Source organism: Equus przewalskii, chromosome 8 (assembly GCF_037783145.1).
Source record: "Equus przewalskii isolate Varuska chromosome 8, EquPr2, whole genome shotgun sequence".
In the NCBI taxonomy this organism is placed as follows: domain Eukaryota; kingdom Metazoa; phylum Chordata; class Mammalia; order Perissodactyla; family Equidae; genus Equus; species Equus przewalskii.
This window is the reverse complement of record NC_091838.1, coordinates 56,243,076-56,271,070: the sequence shown is the minus strand read 5'-3', so window position 1 is coordinate 56,271,070 and position 27,995 is coordinate 56,243,076.

Genomic DNA, 27,995 nt, shown 5'->3' with positions numbered 1-27,995 from the left:
TTCCATGAAAAAAAAACAGCTGGTTCCTCTCACAGCTGAAACAAACACACACGTGATTTTCTTTGAGACAATTCAGTGTGAAGCAGAAGTGCTGTATGTGCATTTCTTACCTTGTCACATAGAATATTTCAAAGATGTGTACTTAGGTTGAGATATAGTTACTATTTTTGATGCTTCATCAAAGAAAGTCAAACTGATTTTTTTAAGTTTAATTTAATTTGATTTTTTTACTGCTAGTACATGGAAGTCAAGAATACAATGGCTGCTAGTATAGCTTCATGCCACTGCTCTGCTTCGAGCTAAGACTATTACTCACTGCACTTCTACCCATTAAAGTTTTTCCACCATCAGTACAAATATTAATATGATGACAAAAGACAAATAACATCTTACTATGGTTGTGAAAATAGTTTTGACCTCATGCTCCACTTCAAACTACCTCAGGTGCCCCCAGAGGTCCACGTAACATATTTTAGGAATTATTGCTTTAGACAAAACACATAGGACTTATCTGTGGTTACAGAATATAAATATTGTCAATATCTCGATGAAAAATTAAAAGTCTGACAGATTTGGTGTATGAGTTTTCTTTTGTTGCTGAAACCAATTGCCACAAATTTAGCAACTTAACACAAATTTGTTTTTCTCACAGTCAATCAGAAGTGTGGGTACACCATGGCTCAGTGAGAGGCTCTGGTTAGAGTCTCATAAGGCTGAAATCAGGTGTCAATGAGGCTATGTTCCCTTCCAAAGTTTCTGGGGAGAGCTCTTTCAGGTTGTTGGCCAATGTCAGTTGCATGTTTTAGGATTGAGGTATCCATTTCCTTGCTGGTTGTTGGCAGGGCTGCCCTTACTTCCTAGTTCTTGAACACCCGCCCCTACTTCTCAGAGCTAGCCAAGGCACATCAAATTCTCCTCACAGTGGTATCTTGGACTTCCCCTTCTCTTGCATCTCTGACTCTGGTCAATTCCCTGCATTAAGGGCTTATGTGATTAAACTGAGCCCACCCAGATAACCAGGATAATCTCCCTAATCTTCCCTTAACCACAATCAGATCTGCAAAGTCCCTTTTGCCACGTAACATAACGTATTTACAGGAACCAGGAATAGAGCACAGACATCTTTGCAGGACATTATTCAGCCTACCACAATTGAGACTAAGAAACAGTAAAAGAGAGGTAAAGGAATATTGAAATCCTCAATTCCAAAGCAAGGAAGGGAGAAATACTCTGTGCTTGATGGAGTAATAATGTGGAGTCCTAAGGATATTATTTGAAGTTCCAGGGGAAGTTGAGGTGAGTTCACTGAGCTAAATTCACACTTCTCATAGCACTAAATATCCTTATACAGTACCTAATTTTGATAAATGATGAAATAGCAATATAAACATCCTATTTATACATGCAAAGGTAACCATAAGAAAAACTAAGATGGAAAATATAATAATTCACTCTTCAAAACAAGGCTGGATATGTGCAAAAGTCAGGCAAGGAAATATTGTTTTTCTTTACATACTATAAACATTTTTTAAAATGATGTACAATAATTAATTCCATTTATTAAGTTATTCTATTCTAATTTCATTATTATATGGTTAAAGATATATACAGTTGCACAATTGTTAGAAGGAATTTTTTCTCTAATACATATGCTGTGCAAAATATTTTCTTTTCTTCACTGCATAAGCATTGGTTGTTTTTCAAAAAATTTTGAAGCCAGCTCTGATGGCCTAGTGGTTAAAGTTTGGTGTGCTCCACTTTGGCAGCCTGGATTCGGTTCCTGTGTGCAGAACCAAACCACTTGTCTTAGTCACCATGCTGTGGTGGCGGCTCGTATAGAAGTACTAGAAGGACTTACAACTGGAATATACAATTACGTTCTAGGGCTTTGGGGAGAAAAAAGGGTAAAAAGAGAGGAAGATTGGCAACAAATGTTAGCGCAAGGCAAACTCTCCTAGAAAAAAAAATTGATAAATTTTGTAAAGGAGATGGCAACTTCTGGTCTGAAAGCTGATTGAAGGAGTCCTGATTAGTTTGTCTTTCATGTTGAATCCCTACAACCCACTATGAAAAAAAACTCCAAAAGAACAAGCCCTGTTGCTGTGGCAAGTGAGATTTATATAATTGTCACAAAGCTCTCTCTCTGGATTTTCTTGATCTCTAATTTCTTGCTAAATTTTAAATCAAATTACCCAATTTATTTATATTTAATTAAATTATAGTCAAAATAGGTAGATATGTCTTTGTCCTCATTGTATGTTGATAAAATGCATCTGAATGGTTATGATCATGTCTATTTTTTTAATTTTTTGTTTTGTTAATTGCAGTAAAATTGGATTATAACATTATACAGCTTTCAGATGTACATCATGATATATTTCAAATTCTGTGTAGATTACATCGTGTTCACCACCCAAAAACTAATTATAATCCAAGCCCTCACATGAGACTAATCACCCCTTTTGCCCTCCCTGCCTTGCCCTATGGTAACCACCAATCCAATCTCTATTGCTATGTGTTTGATGTCATTGTTTTTATCTTTACTTATGAGTGAGATCATACGGTATTTGACTTTCTCCCTCTGACTTATTTCACTCAGCATAATACCCTCAAGGACCATCCATCTTGTCACAAATGGCCAGATTTTATCATTTCTTATGGCTGAGTAGTAGTCCATCGTGTATAAATACCACATCTTCTTTATCCATTCGTCCCTTGATGGGCACTAGGTTGCTTCCAAGTCCTGGCTATTGTGTATAATGCTGCAATGAACATAAGGGTGCATGTATCTTATTCATTTCCGTTTTCAAGTTCTTTGGATAAATACCCAGCAGTGGGATAGCTGGATCATATTGTACTGGCACAAAAACAGACACACAGATCAATGGAACAGAATCAAGAGCCCAGAAATAAACCTACACATTTACGGACAGCTAATATTCGACAAGGGAGCCAAGAGCATATGATGGAGAAAGGAGAGTCTCTTCAATTAATGGTGTTGGGAAAACTGGACAGCCACATGCAAAAGAATGAAAGTAGACCATTGTCTTACACCATGCACAAAAATAAACTCAAAATGGATTAAAGACTTGAATTTAAGACCCGAAACCCTGAAACTTCTAGAAGAAAACATAGGCAGTATGCTGTTTGACATCATCTTAGCAGCATATTTTCAAGTACCATGTCTGACCAGGCAAGGGAAACAAAAGAAAAAATGAACAAATGGAACTACATCAAACTAAAAAGCTTCTGCACAGCAAAGGAAACCATCAACAAAACGAAAAGACAACCTACCAATTGGGAGAAGATACGTCTATTTTTAAAGAAGCCAGCAAGATGGGAAATCAAAGAGAATTTTCTTTCTCTTGTTGTTCATTTTGCTAGATGATAGTAAAAATTAATAGAAGGTGTCAATATATTTTCCATTTGTACTATTCCATTCTCAGTTTACCATCCACTATTTTAGGATATTCACTTTTCCTCACAAATTGCAAGATATCTGAGAAAGTTTGACACAGAATCTTTAATAAAGAAATATTCTTTATGAATTTTTCTGTCCTCAAACTTCTATTTCCTAAGTTTTATAATCAGAATAAGAGATGATAACTTTAATGTTCACACAAACTATTTCCACTTATGCAATCCATCACTCAGGATTCTTAATTCCTTCTTGTTTTGATTCCTTAATTATCATGAAATAATTCTTTTACTTATTATTATGATGATAATTAAAATTACTCAATAAATTACCACAAACCTAATATAATAACTATTAACTAAATAATAATGTTTTATATTGTGAATTTAATTATAATTTTTAACTACTTACTCTTTACATTGTTTAAAGAGTATGAGCTGATAAATATAATTACAAATAACTGCAGAGCTTCTCATACTTATTTTTAAAACATTTACTTCAGGGGCCAAGTTCTTTTTCAGTTTCAATTTCCTTTTGATTTTTATTTTCCTTTCCCCTTTTGAATTTTTACTCCGTAGGCTTTTCTCCCACTAATATTTCTAAAAATATATCTTTCTTAGAGTTATTTTATCACCTTTCCCTTTCCTGTGTCATCTTCTGAACTGCTCATTTAAACAAGCACAGCTTAAAAATAAATATGAAAATATATAGTAATTTAATATAATTTCACATTTGCTGTATTTTACTTCCAAATACTGATCTTCCTTTTTTTCTCATAAAGTAAGGTAAGCTTTACTGTGGAATCTGTCTATGAAGGGTTTTTTTTGCATAATTTAACTTAGAAAAATTTACTTAGAAGTATTAGAATGTTAAAAATAAAAAAGTTCCATATATATGCGTGTGTATATGAAGACGACTTTTGACTTTCACCTAATCTCTCCATCCTCAGTTCCTACCTTCTTCAAAATTCTACTTTCAGTAATCTGTGTTTTCCTTTTATGAAAATAAAGCAAGCAGACCTGAATTTGAAGAAAATATTGTCATAAAGAACGACAATGTAAAAGTAAATAGAAATAAAAGAATTAAATATTGTCATACACTGTAGGATAAAAATTACAACAAGAATTAACACAAAGTAGAGGCCTTAAATATCATTATATTGCTCACATTGTATTATAGAAAAAAATAAAGAATTATTATGTGACAATATAAGAGACATTGCAAAAGCATCCTTGAGAGAAAAAAGGTGGAAGAGAAACAGCATCTAGAGGGGAGAAAAGGTGTATTTTGTTGGCATAAATAATTAATATAAAATTTTAAATAATATGCAAATATTTCTAAACATTAGGGAAGGGTAAGTGAAGTTATCCATTAATAGAATGATGATATAGAAAGAACTTCCAAATTTACAAGTGGAAATAATAGAAGGATTAGAAATTTGATCAATCTTGAAAATATACAGAAAAAATGTAACAGTAAGCTAAATTATTCAAAATGAAGATTGAAAGAATAAAGTCAGATGTCAATTCATAAAGTGTAAATTAAATTTTCTTTAAAAAAATATTTACAGGTTGAGTTAAAAGACATAGATTAGCTTTACTAAATTTACAAATGATAATAATAATAGCAAAAAGAACAATAACCATCCCGATGAAGAAAATCATAACAAAAGGGTGAGCTAAGAAGTAATAGCCAAATACAAAGGAAAAAAAAGTAGAAGTGGCAATATTAATTTCAGACCAGGTGAAATTTAATGTTAATAGCAAACATTATATGATTAAAATTATGAAAACATGCAAGGGACACTTTATGAACAACATAAATCATCACACTGTGTGCACTAAGCAATATAGCAACTGAAAATATAAAGCAAAGGCTACTAGAAGTGCAAGGGGCTCCTAATAAAAACACGTGTGATAAAACAAGAAAATATGAGAGAACGTTAAAAATTATACACCAGGAACTATTTAATATAATAGCATACAAAGCTGTACCTTACAATAATAGATATTATACATGTGTGTGCATGTGTGTGTATGAGTATCTTTAAAATATTTTCAAAATTCAACCATACATCAATTCTTATCATAATCCAATTCAATGATAAATAAATTTTAAATATAACAATTGTAGTTTCATGAAATGTATTCAGAAATGAAATGTATACATTTCATAAAATATATTCATATTACAAATTTATTTTATTTTATTGGTATTGAATCAAGTTTTCTTTAAAGCATTGGAAAAATGTTTTTTACCCTTGATCTGGGGAGGAATAAAATAATCTCTGGGGCAGCAGGTGTTAAGCTATTAATTCACTGAGTATTGTTTCAATATGTTTCAAACACTCTGAATCCATTGAAGGGCAACTGGAAGTTTAAATAGTCTAATTTATCAATACACCAGTAATGATTATCTTAATTGGATTGATTACCTACAAAGAATTGAAATTCTTACCACTCAGACAGATAAAACAGTAAACCTAGGATATTATTTAGAGTGTAGGTAGAAGCATAAATCATTGAAAGACTCATTTATTTTGAAAAGAAAGAGAGTGGGAAAAAATAAGACTTTGGGTATATAGTGCCCAACTGATAGAAAAAGCCAGTACTGCCAAGATCCCCATGTGAGGCCTAACAGTTTACGGCATGATTAGAAAAAGCAAAGCTGGAACTGAGAGGATAAAGGTGAGTTTAGAAAAGTGAAAGTTACTCCAGGAGGTTGTGCTGCAAACAATTGCTCAGAAAAAGAAAGGAAAGTACCAAATAAAGGGTAAGGTGACTGTACACTCAAAAAATAGCGAAAATAGATAAATTGGGAGGAAGTTGAAAGAATTTGGGACAAAGATGCCTTTTACTCTCATAGATAAACTTGAGGAATGCGGCACCCTTTTATTCGTTATTACAAAGACAATGATTTGTAGTAATTTTATTGAAATTTGAGATTCTCCAAATTATCTTTAGAAGTATTGTTCCACAAATGATTCCAAATAAAAAGGTAGCCTACATAAATGTGTATCTAAGGATATTTTTCTTATTTTATATAAAAGACAGGCCAATATAACTGCTTCCTTGATATTTATTAAGTTAACCACAAAAAAAAATGCACCTATTCAGCACTGTTGAATTAACAAGGAACTCCATATCCTCCAGTAAAGCTGATTGTGCTAAGTAAGAATAGCAATATAAAGGATAAGATAATGTTAGAAACAATTTTAATGTAAATTATAAGTCAATGAAACCCCACAGGGAAAACCAGACAACTGCAGCAAGTGCAGACATTGGATAGTGTGAAGCTGGAAGTAAATGCACATTTGATTGACTACTGCGACTTCAGTTGACTATCAGACCAGAAGCTCTCACTTCCCTCCCCAAATTTATCAATATTTTTTCTTTTTCCATAATTGACTTAGAGTTATATCAAATGCAACGTAATCATGTTTTAGTCATTAATTTTTAATCTCCTATGTGTTAAACTCTCCAATGAATTTTTTCATTTCTACTTTTATTGGGTAAAGTTGATAAAGGAGGAAAAGGACATAAATAAAGGCGTCATTTTTTAGTTGATCAGTGTCTATTATGAATCAATAAGTTTCTGCACTACTAATCAATTAGTAATCAAATTTTGGATGAAGAAATGGGTAAATGCAGCACCATCATATGTCCATTTTGTTTGTTTGTTTAGATCAAGTGTCACCAAGATATTTGATCATCGGATAGATAACAGGAGGTAATTTTAGGATTTGCTATATAGCTAAGAGTTCAGACATGCTTCTTGAGATCCTAGGCATTTCAAAGGGCTCAATTACCTCCCACACAAATTCTACATGTAGAATTCTTCTCCGTGGTGATTATCCACCGCATTATTGCTTCTTGTTATTTCAACTTTTCATTCATTCTAATAGATTTACACAGCTGTACCTTTGAAAGATGTGAAAGAAACAGAATTCTTCTCTTATTGATTTTAAATTCAGCTATGTTAAATGTTTTGAATAACGGAATGTTAAAGATATGACACAGGCAGAGACTACAAATGTTTTGCATGGTTGGGTTTAGCTTCTTCCTTGTGCTATGGAAAGAGCATGCTAGTTTCTAGTCCCAGTACGTATGATTTGTGAATCAATGCCTGAAATAAAGCCCTCAACAAGCCTGTAGGTCTATAAGAAAGAAAGTAATATGTGTTTTCCAGACAAGGAGGAAACTAAATGTTCTGTTTTTCAGAAGATGATGTCCTTGTTTTTGCAGATGTTGCCACCCTATCGTAAAACTGACATGGTTGCAGCAGGGCCCCTGCAAACTGCTCCAGCTGTAAATGGCATGTTGCATTGAACCTGTCATGCAAAGGCCTTAAACTTATTATGTAATGGGCTGCACATGTGCCCTGATCAGGCCCACTTGTTACACAGTCGTAACTGTGTAACAGTCCTCAGCACTCTGGGGTGTAAAACCTCTACCTGTACTAAGATCCCGGGGCACGGCTTTGGGAGCTATCCCTGATGATCTCCATCACTTGTGCAAGCAATAAACATTTTTCTTCACCCACTTCAGCCTTGGCTGTGCTTTTAGGCTAGGCACTCACCAGGAGATGGACTCACTGACTTTGGTTACAGTTAGTGTATATATGTACAAGTATATGTAGATATCATATATGTATAAACTATATATGTGCACAATATAATTAGAATGACTTTAATGCAGAATGCAATCAGAAATGATTTAATTATCCATATAATTTGTGGTCCTGTCACAATTATGAAAATAATGCAAAATAGCATGAAGATATAAATAAATAATTTAAATCCAAACTATTAGAGTAGGTGAATGGAACTCACAGAATTTATTCACCAAGTCAAGTGATAAAGTTGAAAGAAATTACAAAAAAATTGGTAATAGATTAACTTGAATTCAAGAGCATTGTTAGTCATAACAATGTGTTCAAATCTCACATTCTGACCAAAATTCTCTGATTAATAAATCTTAGCCTGCTAGAATGATAACCCAGATTTACATTAAACAGTGACACTAATTATCTTGGGAGAGTAACAGCAAATCACTTGAGATATTAAAAAGTGGTTTGCTTAATGTCATAGATAAATGTTGTGAACAGTTATGTTTATCACTTTGGTTAAATTTAAAGTTAATCCCTGTAATAGTGGCATTTTGGTGTTTGTAATATTTAGGAAAATAGGTAATTTGTGGACTCTAACAGCTAAGTTTTGTGACTCCAATTTACCATGTGTAATTTAATAATTAATTTTTTACTTTTGAGTTTAATTGAAAAAATGTAGGAAACTTTTACTATATAGAACCTACTGTTGAAATGTTTAGCAGAACTTGAGATTTGTTGCATGTATTTCTTGTGGTAGACTGATATGTCTCCCCAAAATAGGACCACATCCATGTCCCTGGAACCTGTGAATCTTAACCTATTTGGGAAAAGGATCTTTGTAAACAATTAAATCAAGGCTATTGAATGAGGAGATTACTTTAGATTATCTGAGTGGGTCCAAAATGCTATCACAAGTGTCCATATAAGAGAGAGGCAGGGGCAGGTTAGATACACACATAGGAGAAGGCCGTGTGAAGATGGAGGTAGGGTAGAGTGGTGCAGCCACCACACAAGGAATGCTGATAGCTCACCAGAAGCAGGAAAAGGCAAGAAATGAATTCTCCCCCAGAGCCTGCAGTCGGAGTACAGCCCTGCTGACACCTTGATTCCAGATTTCTGGCCTCCAGAACTGTGAGAGAATAAATTTTTATTGTTTTAAGCCACCAAATTTGTGATAATGTATTAGGTAGTCCTAAGAAACTAATGCAGATTTACTGGCTTTCTACCGGGCCTTAGTAAAAACCTAACACTTAATCATCAACAACCAAGCTACCACACCCCGTAAGCTGCCCATCATGAGCTGGGTGTTATCTGACTCACTAAGTCATAAATTTAGGCGTGCACAGCAGTACTCCATTATCAAATGGAAGTAGTATTACGAGATTGGCCTTGAGCAGGCTCTTTGTCACAATTAAATTACATGAGGAATTGGCCCACATGCCCATGGCTCTTACTCCTGCTACATTACCGTCTCTCCTAGCCCAAACCTGTGGCCTCATGGGGATTCCCTAAGACTAGCTGACTGAGGAAGAGAAAACTTGGGATTGATTTACAGATAGTTCTGCACTATATGCAGGCATCACCTGAAAGTAAACAGCTGTGGCGCTACAACCCCTCTCTAAGACATGCCCAAAGGAGAGCAGCAAAGAGAGATCTTCCCAGAGAGCAGAATGTCAAGCAGTGCATCTGGCTGTTCATTTTGCTGGGAAGGAGAAACAACTGGAGGTTTGAATCTGTGGTGGTTATTTTCACATGCCAATTTAACTGGGTGACACGGTGCCCAGATATTTACTATGTTTGTGAGGATATTTTGGGATGAGATTAACATTTGAAGCAGTAGACTGAGTAAAGCAGACTGCCCTCCCTAATGTGAGTGGCCCTCATCCAGTCAGCGGAAGGGCCAAATAGAACAAAAAGGCTGACTCTCTCCAGAATAAAAAGAAACTCCTGCCTTACTACTTTGAGCTGGGATATCAGTCTTATTTGGCCTTCAAATTCGAACCAAAACATTAGTTCTTCTTGGGTCTTGAGCTTGCTGGATTTTGGAACTCACACCATCAGTCATCTTGGTTCTCAGGCCTTTGGAGTTGGACTGAAACTACACATAGGCTCTTCAGCGTCTCCAGCTTGCCGGTTGCTAATTTTGGGATTTCTCACCCTCCATAATCATGTGAGCCAAATCCTTATAATAAAGTTCTCTCTATATATGAATATATTTTAGTGAGGGTTCTCCAGAGAGATAGAACCAATAGGATATAAAGAGAGAGATATATAAGAGGAGATTTATTACAGGAATTGGCTCATGCAATTACGGTGGCTGAAAAGTCCCATGATTTGCCAGCTGCAAACTGGAGAATCAGGAAAACTGGTGGTGGTCTAAATTCAGTCTGAGTCCAAGAGTGAATAGTGTAAGTCCCATTTTGAGTCCAAAGGCCCTAGAATGGGACGGGTGACCTAGTAATGTAATTCCTGGTCCAAGTCTGAATGTCCAAGAATCAGGAATGCCAATGTTCAAGGGCATGGGATGATGCCCACATAAGGGCATTCTTCTCTACTCAGTCTACTGATTCAAATGCTAATCTCTTCCAGAAACACTCCCATAGACACAAGTAGAAATAATGTTTTACCAGCTATTTGGGCATCCCTTAGCCCAATCAAGTTGACACAAAAAATTAACCATTTATACCTCTATCTATCTATCCATCTATGTATCTATCTATCTATTATCATCTATCTATCACCTGTTGGTTTTGTTTCTCTAGAGAAGCCTGACTAATCCAGAGGCTATACTGATTTATAAGCTGTAGCTAATGATTGTCTGAATGGTCAGGGACTCAGAAGGAATATAATTGGAAAATTGGTGACAAAGAAATTTAGGAAGGAGGTAAGTGGATAGACCTTTCTGAATGTGCAAAAAAAATGAAGATATTCTTGTTGCACATAGTGCTTAACAAAGGATGACCTCAGTAGAGGAGATTTTTGGTAGTCAAGTTGATAGGATGACACATGTAGTAGATACCAGCCAGCTTCTTTTCCAAGCCGCTCCTGTTGTTGCTCAACCGGCTCATGAGTAAAGTGGCCATGATGGCAGGAGGGAAGTTTTGCATGAGCTCAGCAATCTGAATTTCCACTCATGAAGGCTCATCCAGCTGTAGCCACTGATGGGTGCCCAATCCTCCAGCCGTAGAGACCAGCAAAGATTCCCTAATATGGCATCATTCTCCAAGGCGATAAACCAGCTACCTGGTGGCAGGTTGATCACATTGGGCTGCTTCCATCATAGAAAAGTCAGTCCTTTGTTTTTACTGAAAAAGACAGTCTAGGTATGAATTTGCTTTTCCTTCATGAAATCGTTTTGCCCAGAATGCCATCTGTGGACTTGTAGAATGCCTTATTCATAGTCATGGTTCCATACAACATTGGTTCTGATCAAGAAACTCACTTAACAGCAAATGAAGTGTGGCAATGGACCCATACTCATAGAATTCACTGGCATTCCCATGTTCCCCACCTTCCTGGAGAAGCTGGCTTGACAAAATAGCCTTTTGAAGACTCATTTACAATACCACTTAGGTTAGGTGGCAATACCTTGCAGGGCAGGGGCAATGGCCTCCAGGAGGCTGTACATGATGCTGGAAGTGAGCATCCAATATATGGGGCTATTTCTCCCATAGCCAGGATTTATAGTTTTAGGAATCAAGGAGTAGAAATTGGAAGGGCACCACCTACTATTACCCCAGTGAACCACCAGCAAAATTTTTGCTTCTTGTCCCCATGACCTTATGCTCTACTTGTCTAGAGATCTTAGTTCCAAAGGGAGGAATACTTTCACAAGGACACGCAACAATGATTCCATTGTACTGGAAGTTAAGCCACTCTGGTCTCCTCATGCATTCCTCATTAACAGCAAAAAATGGAGTTTTGAGAGAGATCCACACACACAGTGAAGGCCGTGTGAAGAGAAGCAAGTGTTGGAGATATGCGAACACAAACCAAGGAATATCTGCAGCAAGTGGAAGCTATGAGAGGCTAGGAATCGATTCTCCGAGAGAGTGTTGGTTTTTAAACCACCTTGTTTGTAGTAATTTTTTACAGGAGCCACAGGAAACTAATATATTTGTTGAAGATACTTGATTGGTTTAACTATTTGGTAAGTTTGCTTGTTATATCAGATGTTTAAAGGGATACTCAAATAAGTTAAACCTAAAAATGTAGTTTAAATAATTAAAGGAATTCTATTAACTAAGTTGTAAGAGCATCCTTAACGGCAATTATTAAAACTAATTGAATTAAAAGATGTCTGACTCTTGAATATAAAATCTTAAGGAAAAAACAAAAGAGTTGTCTTTGCTAAATCATTGATTAATAGAACATTTATTTGTTAAAGTAACATCAAATTGTCTTCTTTGTGCCTCTCTTAGCTGCCTCAAAAAAATCTAACATTCACACAGAACAGTCTATTTTCCTCCTTTGCCCCAGAAGAGAGCAGATGATTCAAGATAAACCAAGTGCAGAGCTATCCACCTAGGAATAGTAGCAATTGCAACAAATGTTTAAGGATTTGACACAAGCCAAATTAAACCAGAGAAATCAGTCTTCTACTACCAGGAATTTTCCAAATTGAAAGGAAGTATGTGCTCTTTTCAGTTGAATTAAGAATTATGAGGATGAGTGCATTCAGATGACCACAGCTATGTACAATTCATGTGAAAGAACTAGAGGTAGACGGGCAACTCACAAACAAAAAGAGAAATGGAGAGTCAGAGAAAGCAAATCCAGATTCTAATTGAATCACACAATCCAAGTGACTTTGACCTCTTCTAAGTCTCTTTTTATTTAATTTATTAAATTCTCTTTATTAGTTAAATTGATTTGATTTGTTTTTGCTACTTGAAACCAAATTTCTTCACTAATACATCTGGGAGGAACATTGGATTCTTGGTTAGCAGGAATTCCATGACATCTTTCCCAAAATGATCATGCTGTTTTCCAGACTGCAAAACAGATTCTACAAGTCCTACTTGCTCTGCAAAAGAAGCAAAGCTGAAAGAAAGTTATTTCTTGGAACCTTGAGAGAAAAGATATTCCACAAGAATAAACCTAGATACATATATGAAATATGTTTCCTCATTGATTCCAAGAGTTCTAACAGGCTGATACCACAATCTGTATAAAATGAGTAATACATCTCCTTTGTAAGATAAAAAGAAAAATTGATAGTAAAAAATTTCTCCCTAATTTAACTCTATAGTTATACTTAATTTAACAGTTTTAAGAAAAGCTATATTTATATGATTTCATATAACCGAAACTTTCCTCTAATACTGATAGTGTGCTAAACGTGTCCATTTTAGAAACATTTAATTTTACCTTTGCATTTGTACCATAATTTAAGTATTCTCTATACCATGATTATATTTGCTAATGTTTTCTTAAAAAGTAAAACTAATGGGTTACTTTATAGGAAGCATATATAAGAGTTAATACAAGAATCATTTACTTTAAAAATTTTTCCATCTAGATGCAAAAATCAGCTATTACTGTGAGCTCTGAACAGCTGCATTAGCTACTTTATTTGTGAGAAAAAAATGTCAGTTTTAGGATAATGTATTTTGAAACTTTGTTCTCATTAAACACAATATATAGAAGCAATTAGTCACATTTTAATCTTTCATCATCTTAATTGTGAAAATCTTTATTTGATTTGTATGCTGAACTTATGAATGAGAGACTATTCCATTTGTTTCCCCTTTAAAATTTTGGGTTAAGCTGTTAAATTACAAAGAATGGCTTAATTTCCTAGTATATAATTGGATCACTTTAGCAAAGCTCCTCTTTGAAAAAGTATTTAATACAATACTTTTATATATAATTGATCAGAAATAATGGCATATTCTGAAATCTTTTCTACTCCATTAAGATAATGAGAAAGAGATGTTAAGAGGCCAAAGTTTGAATGATCTGTGTGGCCATTAAATAACAAGATGAGCCATTAATGCTATTTTAGGACTAATTAATATTTCTAAAGTTCCGTAAAAATGAAAAAAAATCTTTTTTTTCTTTTTGAAAAACAGCTTCGTACCGTCATACTTTGTAGAATCAGAGTTATGTTAGGAAAAGCACATTATTAAAGACAGAGCTCCAAGTGAAAAGTTGGTGCATCGCTAGAGATTTTTGAATAATTAGGGTCAGTGGCTTTCAACTTACTTGGAAACAGTTTGATCCTATCAGGTATTAGTTTTAAGACTTGTTGGGCTGGATCACAGCAATTTTTACTCTTAGGCAAATTATTCCTCACTACTAAGACCTTTCTGAATACTCTATTCAAGACACCTTGAACTATGAGATTTTTCAGTTTGGTTGGTGACAAGAGGCACTCTTTCCCAGCCTTATGTGACTGCCAGGCACTCTTCCTTCCACTCCCTTCAGGAGAGTCTGTCTCCAGTCTTGGGTAACTTCCTCACACATGCCGTGATTAGTAGGCTGCCAAATACTTGAAGGGGGACCTCTGCATGTTTCCAGGGTTCTTCTCCACACAGCTCTTTCCTCTCTAGTTCTGCATCCTGCAAATTCTAGTCATAGTGATCTTGCCAAACTCTTAGCTTCATTTCCTCAACTTCTGGGCTTCCTGTAGGTTTCTGCTCCATGCCCTATGGTCTGGAAACTTTCTTAAGACATGTAACGGACTGAGTGTTTGTGTCTCCCCCAGATTCGTATGTTCAAGCCCTAACGCCAGTGTTATTGTGTTTGGAGAGAGGGCCTATCAGGAGGTGATCAAGGATAAGTGAGGTCACAAGAGTGGGGCCCTAAGCTAATAAAGCTGGTACTGTTATAGAAAGAAGAGACATCAGTACTCTCTCTTTCTCTCTCCACCATGTGGGGAAGCAGCGAGAAGGTGGCTTTCTTCAAGCCAGGGAGAGAGTTCTTATCAAAAATCAAATTGGCCAGCATCTTGATCTTGGACTTTTTAGCTTCCAGAACTGTGAGAAATAAACTTCTGTCATTAAACCATTGAGTCTGTGTGTGGTATTTTGCTGTAGCTGCCTGAGTTGAGTAAAACAAGACACTAAGCTGGGGCAATTAAAGGGCTCAGCTCACTGGTTTCCTTTATCTCAGAGAACACTACCCTTTGTTGCCTGATACCCAGTGTCTTGAAAAACCATTGTTGCATATATTTTTTCTGTATTTGTTTTAAAGAAGGAGGTTAAATCTGGACCCTGCTACTGCATCTTGACCAGAAACATTAGTCTTCCCCAGCATCTGCTTAGTGTTTCATGGTACATCTTTTATTTCTAATCTACCTAAGTCTTCATATGCTTAAGAGGTTTCTTATAGGTAACATACTGTTAGGTCTCTTTTTTCCCAGTTACATATCATATGATTATTGATATAATTTGATTTACTTCTACCATTTTAACATTTATGTTTGGTTTCACCGTCTACTTTTGGTTCACTGTTTCTACATTCCTTCTTTCTTTTGTATTGTTTGTATATATTTTAGCATCTCATTTTTATTTCTCTATAGTTTTTATTTCATGGGGGCTATATCTTTTTACATTATCTTCTTAGTGGTTGCTCCAGGGAGATTATATATTGCCAAGATTTTATAGCCTACTGGTGTTAAAATGCTGCCACTTCTAGCAAAATGTAGAAATGCTACAATAACTAAGTTGCTTTGTCCCATTCCTTATGTTATAATTACCCAATGTATTACATTCACTGACTTTGAAAACTCACCAGATAATGCTATCAGTTTTGTTTTCATCGCTTTACTTAAAATTAATTATTTTCCCACTTCAACTAAAATATTGAAATCTTACAACCATATAGATCCTTTCACTCCCACATGAAATCTATAAAAGCACTAAATCTACAAACACTAAAGACTACTCAATGTTACAGTTTTTGCTTTCAGAAGTCATATTTTTAAAACTTAAGAGGAGAAAGATACTGTTAGATTTACTCAGATTTTTACATTTCTCTTGCTCTTCCTTTCTACTTGAATTTCAACCTTTCCCTCTGGTGTCATTTCCCTTCATATTGAAGATATTTCTTTTAGAGCAGGTCTGGTGGTCATACGATCTTTCAATTTCTCTTCATCTGAGAATGCATTTATTTTTCTGGATGTAGAATTCCGGACTGACTGGTTTTCTTTCTTTCAGCACTTTAAAGATGCTCCTGACCTGTCTTCTGGCCTCTACGGTTCCTGATGAAAAGTTCACAGTATTCAAATGATTATTCCTTGTATAAAATAAGTAATTTTTCTCCAGCTGCATTTTAGGTCTTTAATTATCTTTGTTTTCAGTAGTTTGATATTATGTGTTTGGGCATGGTTTTATTTAAATGTAATCTGTTTCAGGTTAACATTAACATCTTCAATCTGTAAATGTACATAGTTCACCAAATTTGAGGAATATTAAACTGTTATTTTCTCATGTGTTTCTTTTGCACCATCTCCTTCTGGGACTTCGATGACATGAATGATTTATCTTTTGTTATTGTACCACAGATCTCTGAGTCTCTGTTCTTTTTAAGTCTTTGATTCTCCTTGCTCTTTTTACTTGATATTTGATAATTTGAAATAATCTAACTGCAATTCACTGACCTTTTCTTCCATCATCTCTATTTTGCTCTTGAGCCTATGCTGTGAATTTTTATTTCAGATGTTGTACTTTTTATATCTAAAATTTCCACATAGTTCTTTTTTATAGTTTCTTTTTGTCCACTGAAAATTTTTATTTTTTCATTTGTTTCCTGTGTAGTTACCAATACGTCATTGAACATAGTTATAATAGTTACTTTAATGTCTTAATCTAATAAATCCAACATCTGGGTCATTTGAGATTGGCATCTATTGATTGTCTTCTCCCTTGAGAATTAATGTCACTTCCTTGGGTGTTACTTGGCTCAAATACTAAAGATTTTGAATATTAGGTTGTGTTCACTCTTGATGTGGTTAAAATATCTAGAACAAACCTTTTATATAAAGGATTGGATCGTAAATATTTTAGGCTTGGCACACAATATGGTCTCTGCTGTGAAAAGTCAACTCTGCCATTCTAGTTCAAAAGTAGCCACAGATGATATATTAATGTGTGTGGCTATGGTCCAACAAAACTTTATTTACCAGAACAGAGAGCTGGGCTCGGCCCATAAGCTTTAGTTTATCAAGAGTTTGCTCTTGATGATTTTAGCGGGTATTAACCCCAGTTTTTACAGGCAGTCACCCCAGTTAAGTTCAGACAAACTCTGCCTGCTTTCTGTGGTCTGTGGTCTGTAGTCTCAAAGTCAGTTCTGCTGTAATAACCTTTGTTCTGTTGTTTTTGGTCCCTTCCTCACATATAACACTCAGGAGTTGCTCTGAATTTGGGGCAGTTGCTTAAATCTTAGTCCATTTCTCAAAGTCTGCTGTACTTCTTTGCATCTTCCCAACGCATGTACAAATGTTTGACAGTTTAGTGGAAATATAATCTGAGGTTCAGTTCTCCCAAACTTCGCCTATTTGCTTTTGGTCTTTCCTTTACAATGCGGCACAGAGGTAAGCCAGGGACTGGTGCAGATTCCTATACACATTTACAGAAAAAGGAAATATCCTCCGGTTCTTGTCTCTCTAGGATTTCCATAGTCCCTGACTGTAGATTTTTTTCCTGATACTTTAGCCCTAAGACATGTTTTAATTTTCCTTTTTAAGCTTTAGCTGCCTGGATCAGCATCACCATAACGAAACTTTCTGACTGAGATCCGTCTAGCCTTGGGTCAAACATTCAAGAGAAAAGAGGGAAAAATTGGGAAACCCTTGCCCCTTACATGTTGTACCTCCAAGTTTAACTCCTTTCTACAATCCATCTCTCATGTTTACTTTTTGGATACTTGGAATAATTGCTTTCTGTGTTTTCTACAGAATTTTGAGATGTAATAAGTAGGAGAGAGAGATTGAAGTATGCTTAATACATCTTTACTTACATGAGCGAACAAATTGAATTTTAAAGACGTAAGCTAGGCCTCCTAATTTGCACTTCCATTGCTGGTGACAAAACACGTGAGCCCAAAATTTCCAGACTCAGATTTTCTGTTATGTAGCAAGTCCATCTTACTTTCAATTATGTATAATTTGATTAAACCAAGGAAACAGATGGAACACTGCCACAATGGCAGGAACCAATGTTGGGAAACAATCATTCTAGGGAAGATATGAAATAATACAGGGAACTCTCCTTGCACCAAAATTCTTCATAGGAGGAGGCCAGCCCTCAGAATGAACCATCTGACTTGCGAAGTCACTCAGGCACTGCTACTTTTCAATTGCATGACTGCAGGGGCCAGCCTGGTGGCACAGTGGTTAACTTTGCACGTTTTGCTTCCATGGCCCTGGGTTTGCCAGTTCAGATCCTGGGTGGAGACCTACGGACTCCTTGTCAAGCTACACTGTGGCAGGCATCCCACATATAAAGTAGAGGAAGATGGGCACAGATGTTAGCTCAGGGCCAGTCTTCCTCAGAAAAAGAGGAGGATGGGAGGAAGATGTTACCTCAGGGCTAATCTTCCTCAAAAAAATAAATAAAATAATAATAATAATAATTGCATAACTGCAGATATCACAGAAGCACCCAGGCCGGGATGCAGTTAATTAATAAAAGCTAGTGTTAACAAATAGGTGATTGGATTAGAGTGGAGGGAATATTAAATCCTAAAAGAGGACTGGAAGAAAATCCTCTAAATAAAACATAATTTCTCTTGGAAAGGGAAAAGATAAATCATACAAAGGCTGTCCCAAGTCACCCTGGTCATTCACAATTAAGAGGTTCTTTTTGGTAGGTATCAAGCACTTCATGCAGTTAAAGTGAAGTAAGAGCTGTGTATATTTTCTCCTATTACCTTATTATCAATCAGCATATTATAGTAAAACTTCCTTAAGAGACTTTAAAAAGAGCTAAAATTGTCTTTATTAGTAGAGGATATAATAATCTAGGGAAGAAATAATAAAGAATCTACTTAAAACAACTAGTACTAACACATGAAGTTAGCAAGTTTGGGAAATAAAGACCAATATAAAATTCATTTGATTTCTTATATTACCAACAAAGGTGGGGATTTGAAATTATAAAATAATACAATTTATAAGGCATCCAAAATAAAACCATACATACACAAAATACTTTGGAAAAAAGGAACAAAACATGTGTCAGACCTGTACCCCTAAAATTTCAAAACATTTCTGAGAAAAATTACAGAAGACCTACATAGAGACATTTACTGTGTTCATCGACCAAAAGACTCAATATTATTAAGATGAAATCTGACTTTAAATTGATGTGATGATTTAATGCAATCCAAATCAAAATCTCTAAAGATTATTTTTCCTGGAAATTAAGAAGCATAGTCTAAAATTTATATGTTAAAGCATAGTACCTAGATTATCCAAAACAATTTAGAAAAAGAACAAAGTTGGAGGACTTACACTATGTGAATTCAAGAGAATCATAATCTACAGTAATGAAGATGGGTGATATTGGTGTAAGGATAAACATACAGATCAATGGCATGTGAGATATATACAACATGTATTTTAATTATGCACCTAAAATATTTTCTTGAAATGTGTGTATGTGTCTGTGTGTGTGTTGTGTGTGTGCACTCACCTGGAAGCTCTCCTGGGGAAGAATTCCTTCCACACTCACACTTTCACAATCACTCTTGTTGGTTGGATTCTGTTCCTCACGGGCAGTCAAACAAGGGGTTTCGATTTTTTGCTAGCTGCTGGCTGAAGGTAACTCTCAGTTTCCAGTCATGCATGCCTCTCCATGGGGAAGTTCACAACATGGCAGCTTGTTTCATCAGAGCTAGCAAGTGAGAGGGCACAAGAGAGTGTAAGCAAGAGGGAAGTCACAGCCTTTACAACCTAATTTTGGAAATGACATCCATCACTTTTGTCATATTCTACTCATTGGAAACAAGAAACTAGCTCTGGCTCACATACAAAGGGAGAGAATTTTACAGTGAATGCTGAGAAGTGGGATTGTTGGAAGCCATTTTAATAGCCTTCAAAATAACAAATTTATTTCTGAATTTCCATCTACATCTCATGTTTCAAGGCATGAATACTAATTTCAGAATCTTTGCTCTAATAAAATGGTAGGTAAATTTTTATAACAGTTTAAGGAAGCCATACATGATGTTGAAATATGTGTCTATTTGACTTTTTAAATGTTAAAGCCAAAAGCTAATAGAAGTTTTGGGCTAAATATTAAGACTGAAACTGAGATGTGATGCGTGTCTGGTTGAAGAGCACACCAAGATCTAAAAGCTTATACTTTTCTTGTCAATAACACTGTCACACATTTTTTAAGTGACAACCTCCTATGAAAATAGTATCAGTAGCATTTTGTATCTAAAGTAGTTGATGATTTAACAAATGCTGAAAATATGTGAAATGTTTTCAATTAACAAGTGAAGTATGAATGTTGGGAAGCTATTTTGCTTATTTGATGTAACATTTTAGATAGGCAAATACAAGGGAGACTTATTTGTAAAAACTTTTGACAAAGGGAGTTTTTCGTGTTTAGATTCATTTTTAACACACCTTTAAAACTGGCAAAGATATTTAGTGACATCTGTACTGATGGCACAAAAGCAAAAATAGGAAAAGATTAGTTCAAACATGCAAGTTGTAAGTCCTTGTACGTTTCCTGGAAAACTGGTAGGTGGTAAGAAGGTGCCCATATCTTTCTAAATAGTGGCTGTTAATGTTGTACAGATTCTCAAATTTATGAAACTATGGTTTATAAATATAGCCTTTTCAAACATTCCAAAGTATGTTGTGATTTGCAGAATTTGCCAAAATCAATTGGCTGACAGTCACAGCGTAATATCATAGGACACAAGGAATTTTCTCTATTTGTTTAATAATTAAGAAATTCCATTTTTCAAATATTTCTCAAATCTAACATGAGAATCATATTTTTAACTTTACTATTCATAACACAATTAGACAAAAAATTTGAGTCAGACATTGCAAAATAACAAGTTTATAATTTTTTGAGGATCTATTTGATAGAAAATCAAGACATATTTTTAGACAGCATTTTATAGAATTTTATATGTGTTTATGCAATAAATACATTCAAGAGTATATAAATAATGTGTATGTATTTTTAATACATGAAGCATAAAAATAAACATACAGCTGTGCATTCTCACCAACTCATCATCCTTCCTAGAAGTAACCTCTATTTTGAATTTAATTATTATCCTTTCATTGCTTTTTTTTAGAGCATTGCCATATATTTATGTAGTCATTAGAAATATTGTTTATGTTTGTTTGGTTTTGAGCTTTATAAAAGTGATATGATATTTGATTTTTATGTCCCTTGACTTTACATTTCTAAGATTCATTTTGTTGATAAAAGTTTTTCTGTCTCATTCATTTAATATATGCTGAGAATGTTTCCAATTTTTGTATTACAAATAATGCTTCTATGAACATCCTTCTGCCTATCACTTGAAGTATATAAACATATTTCTCTACATTATTTTATTAATACTGAAATTGCTGTGTCCTAGGTTATACACATTTAATTTTATCAGACAAGTTCAAATTATTTCCCAGGACAGTTGTGCCAATTACACTCCCACTAGCCATGCTCGAGGTTTCTGTTTTGCTGCTTGGCCTACACATTGGTGTTGACCTAACTAGTGGTTGTAAAATGTCATCTCACTGTAGTTTAATTTGCATTTTCCTGATTATTAATGAAGTGTAGTTTATCTTCACAGGCTTATTGTCCATTTTCATATCCTCTTCCGTGAAACGCTTGTCTGTGTCTACTGCCCATTTTTATAGTTCATCGTGCATAGATTTTAAAACAATTATGAAATTGAATATTTTTCATCAAACAATAAGGTACACACTCACTTAGAAAACATTGTGATGCCCCTTTAAAACTGAACACTTTGAAATTAAGAATGCTATGCTTTGAATACAATGTTTTTTCAAAATTATTTTTCTTTCAAGCTTGAGAATGAGTTTATTCGGATAGTGTAGTGATTTCAAGGTAGAGAATAAATAGCATTCCCTACTTATATTTTTGTGAAGGAGGATACTTTAAATATGGTAATCAAAACAAAATATAGACTATATGGAAATATTTGAAAAAGTTTAAAGTTATGTTCCCGAAACTGAAGTAGGTCCCCTCCTGGAGAGTTAAATCAGACTCTCTGCCAGAAGTGGTTTTCTCACACAGTAAGGTATATTTGCGGCAAATAGGAGACCACGAGGAGTCATTTCCAAAGTCATGGCATCCTGGAACAAAGGGAAGCAGGGACATTGTTTCTGATGGGGAATGAATATTCAAAAGGGAGTGGAGGGTATTTGCTTGCCCAGGCTCAGCTAGAAAACCTGCTTCCACATACACTGCAGGTTACGGTAATAAGGGCTAAGCTCCTCCTGGAGAGAACTTAGCATTAAAAATACGGCAAAGGTCATAGGCCTAGATCGCATGGTGAGGTTTGGTCTGGTTCGGGGTGGTTGGTGATTCCATCTCCTTAACATAAGAAAAGGAAAAAGGACAATTTGGAAAAAGAGTTACAATATACAAACCCACCCTTGAGTTCCTCAGGGTAACTAGTCGGTGACAGTGACAGTAATATGTATGTCTTACTGTGGTTAATTTACTCTCAAATATGAAAACATAAACTATTGTCTGTTTACAATTGTGCCTTGAAAGCAGAATGCCACACTGTTGTGTAAGCAGCTGAAAGCTCACAATTAGAAAAAAATCTATAAACTCCATTTTCAAGTTGGTTCTTGCACTCCTGGTGGTCTATAATCCACGGTGATGGTAGTGGCTTGGCCTTGAGGTGGCATTACTTGGCTGCCTTGACAAAAATTATACCTTGCAGTCAGCATCTGTTTCAGAGGCTTGGTGCAAAGCTTCAAGTTCAATCCTGGATAAAACGTTAAATCAAAGTAATTCCGAGACTCCTACTAATGAGAAACATCATTATAAGGCACACTAAATTAGCGTTTATAATCCCATCATAAAATCCTGTGGGTAAATATCTGGAAAACAATCCATATTGCAGCAATGTTTGTGCAGGTATTTGCCTCTTTAAGATGTGATTTGCAGTCCAAAATACATTTTAAATTGGTGATTTACTCTCTAAAACAACCCAGGTGATAATTGAGTTAGGCCATTAACAAGAGGGGCAATGCGTCATCGGCACCTCATCTGTACCGCGTGTTTGCAGAGCTCTAAGTGTGGTGCCGGAAATGCTGCCCTGCGAACCCAACTGTGCAAGATCGTTGTGATTTGGGAGTCTGACACCACCCCGGAGGCATATTAATCTAGTAGAAAACATCTATACTTATAAAATATATCAGTTGTCCTCTGGAAACTAACTCATTATCTGTTTCCTCAATAATGAAGATATTGTTAAGAAGCTGCTTTCTTCTTGCAAGATATAGCTATTTGATATGAAGTTAGGAATTCTACCCTGGAGACTGTTTGTATCAGAGATATAAGGAGAGAAAAAAATTAGCCTGTTGAATCCAAAAGATCTTTTTTGGTAGATAGTCTTGCATCCCTGGATCACAGTGAATTCTGCCCTGAAGGTGGTTTGATAGCATCGTAATAAAGAAATTTCTGGCTTGGAAATATGACTAGAACACAGAATGGTGTCATTTTTGCTTGAGAAGCAGGTTTCTCCAATTTTTTTTCGTTGGACTGATAAACAATGTGAGCTTTCTTTTCTTTCTCTGATATTAGATAAATTTCAGTTCTCTTTCTGTGTTCTTATAGGAAAAATTGTTACCAAGCACATTACTAATTGTGCTGATAAGTGACACTCAGTGGTAAATAACATTTATTGTAATTGCTATTTTTTTGTTTTAATTAAATAAACTCATTTTCCCCATTAAATATTCATATTACCACTCCAGCGATACTGGCCAGTCATTTTAAAGGGAAGTTATGATGTTTTTCACGTCACTTTTAGCGCTACCAAAAGAATTAGATTACTTATAAACAATTTTAGTTGTAGCTAAAAACCATTTAGCTGTACTATGCCAGAGAATAGGGGATTAAAAATGTTGCTAATCACTTGCATTATCTACCAAATTGAGAAAATAAAGCAAAGCATATCTGAGAGCAAAACAGATTATGTGTGCTTGGAAAACTAACTTCAAGTTGAGAATTTCTAAGTTAAAAAGGAGTGACCCTGGGGACTGCTAATGGGTACAGTGTTTCTTTTTGGGGTGATGAAATGATCAAATGATACATAACCCCTGGATCATAAGGATTTATCCATATTGCTAAATAATCACTTTCCTATCAAAACGCCACTGATATTTTTATGACAAAAATATTAGTCTAAGTTGCTAAATGACTTGTCCAAAGACATATAGCTTATATATAACAGAACATGCAATAAATGGAGTAGGCATTATTTCTATGACTAATCTGCAGCCATTAAAATGAGATTTTTTTTTCGGGATAAAGCAAGTGGTGTGGTGAAATATAGATTTCGATAGAATTCCCAAAGAAGAATCACACAGCTGAAAGTCATTCTACAGACCCTCTCCCACATATGCATAAATATAAGATGATTTCAAATGTGCAATCTCCCATTTTACCTGTGCAGATATTTTTAAAGAAGTATATCTTTATTAAATTGAATGTATTACATTTAGATTTGTAGATTATATCATTAATGGCCTATTTATAATATTTAATATAAGTTTTAGATATGTAACATTAAAACAATATTTATTTGATACATTTCCCCCAGATCATAAAATATATAATATATCCAATTTTTTAACTGGAGAATTTTTATTGTAGTGTATAGTTATAAAAGGAATTATAAATGGAGATAATGTAAGTGTGTTTTAATTCTGTGTTAAAAAAAGCATGCTTTGGGACAAATAAAAATTGAATCTGATGGAGTCTTATATATATTCTGAATTTAATCCATTGCTGATGGGCCCACTCACTCTTAAACGATCAGCTATGCTCATATATCTCTGTGTACATTGATCACACTATTTTCTCTGCAAGGAATAGTCTTCCACCCTCTATCTATCTGGCAAACTTCTGTTACGACTGACTCAATATTCTTCAGAAAGTCAAGTACTCAAGTCTGGGTATATGCAATGAATCAATGCTGACTAATATCCTAGCAACTACTGCGTTGTGGCATGGTGAATTCATAAAGTCACTGAAAGCAGGAACACCAGGAAAACAATTTAATGTTTCACTGAAGCCCAAACTCAAGGACTGTGGCATCATTAGATGGTTACATGCATGACTGAAGGTGTGAGACCAAGAACATCTATAAAAATAAGGAAGGAAGATAGTCTCTAAGGAGCAAAAATTCTGCAATAAGAGTATCAAAATGTCTAAGAGATTTAACAATATCTTGTCAAAGTGCAACGGACTGGCTTCCTCTGGGCCACAAATACCCAGATTGAAATACTTGTATTTCTTTCAAATGACATGCTACTACATCCAGTCTATCTTCTATTTTGTTCAATTTTCTCACATCTGTTTCCAAATTTTCTGGAGAACCGAGCTCTTCTAATATCTAAGCTTAGGCCATTGATAAATAATAACTTTTTTAGTTGACGATTTATAAGTTGGCTTACTTTAAGGTTTATACCTTTCCTATTTTCCAAGATGCATTGTCATAGTTTTAGATCATTTGCCATATATATATTTCTTTTAAGATTAGCATCTGAGCTAACATCTGTTTCCAATCTTTTTTTCTTCTTCTTCTTCTTCTTCTTCTCCCCAAAGCCCTGCAGTACATAGTTGTATATTCTAGTTGTGAGTGCCTCTGGTTGTACCACATAATACTCGTTTACCTGTAAGAAGGAAATATATTCCTGTGGTGCTAGGAAATAGTCTATCATTCTCCAGAAGGAGGTGCCAAGTCATGAAAGATCATGCACAGCAAATGACCAATTTAGACAGTGATGTTATGGTTTTGAAATTGCCTAAGTACAATGATAACCTTGCAAAACAGTTCTTAGATTATGCAAATCTTTACTATTAATCCTACAAATATTGTTCTTTAGAAATTAATTATCTAGAAAGGTTTGTGTTCAAATCAACTATAATTAAATATGACAGAAATTTCCCATAATATCTAAATGTATAGTAAATGAATGAGAACATCCTAAAAATATTAAACATTTTTAAACTATAAAATTATTAATGATTAAAACAAAATTCCCCTTATTAGAATAATAAATTTTTATAACCATAATTTTTAATCTCCTTTTCTAACCTATATGTCAATTAAATAAAATTAGTCAACATTTCAGGGCTGACCCAGTGGCCTAGTGGCTAAGTTCGTGTGCTCTGCTTCTGCAGCTCAGGGTTTGCCCATTTGGGTCCTGGGTGGGGACCTACACACCACTCATCAAGCCATGCTGTGGCGGCATCCCACATAGAAGAACTAGAATGACTTACAACTAAGGTACGCAACTATGTACTGGGGCTTTGTAGAAAAGGAAAAAAAAGAGGAACATTGGCAGCAGATGTTGGCTCAGAGCCAATCTTCCTCACCACCCCACCCCACCCCCAAAAAGGCATACTTTAAAAGTAATGTGAAAAAAAAATTAGTCAACATTTTGATATGTGGACATAGAGATGGAATTAGAGAAAAAAATTGATGTCGAAATTTAGAAAAGTCAGAAGTGTAACCAAATATTTACTCAGTTGTTAGAACAAATGACAATCTATTAATGAAATATATAGTTTATTTAATTTGGTTATCTTGTCATTGTAAAACACATTGTGAAGTTGGAATAGATTATAAATAGGATTATTTTCCTATGAAATCACCCATTCCTTTCTGGATATTAACCACTGAAGCTATAGCAGTTGACATTTAGATTCAAATAGTAATGTAACGAGGATATTTTATTTTTAGTTTATTATTTGGTGTGCCTAAAAATTTGAGATTACATTTTTGTTTCTTGAAACAGCTTGATTTATCCTTTAAAAATAAACACAATTTCTCATTTCAAAAGAAAATAAGTGTAGACGTTATAAAAGCCAAGAATCTTGTTACACCCTTTCCCACAAATTTAGATTGGCACACAGATATTATGGATGATAAGTATATGTCATACATAGATTAGCTTTTAATTATTGCTTCTAAGAGAATTATTTTTAAATAAAAGCAATTTCAATTTTTAAGATCCCCAACCACAAAAACAAGTAGGTGAGTTAAACAGAAATTCCTCACCAAGTTGATGATTCATAAATCTCATCACAAACTAAGGCATTTATCTTTAGATGCAGTAGACATATTTTCATGATTAAGGTTAATGACATAGCTTATTGCTATTCAAAATCCCACTGAGAGACAATTTCAGAGCAAGGTGTCAGTAGGAAGCAGCTAACAATATTTAATAGAGTACCACAATGGAAAATTGAAAACTGCTGTGTGGTGGTCTTATGGGAATTCTGGTTTGCATTAACAGAGCCAAGGTCTTCAGCCTTTTACTTCATGTAAACATGCGTGACTTCAGAGAGAAGAAAATGGAAAAAATAAAAGCCTGAACAAATAAGAAGACATACAATGAAAAAATCAGCAGGATATCGCTTTGTTTTCTATTCAAAAAATATTTGGTCCCAGGGAAAATATCTTAGGAAACCATTTGTGACAATGCATCTCTAATGGATAGGAACCTCCGTATAGCTATTACTGAAAGCAATTGACATCCGTTTTCAAGGCAACATGAAAGACCCACCGTTGTGTTTCAAAAAACTATGGAGTCTACAACTACCTACGTGCTGGTGTATAATAAATGGTTTTGACATGGAAGTTTACTCAGGCTTAAATTTTATTACTCCAGATTCTACAGGAGGTTTAAAATAAAAATCAAACCATAATCAAGAAGTTAAATGTAGAGACAATCCAATCTACAATTTATTTAGTCCCCAAAAGATTGCTCTTGGTCTAA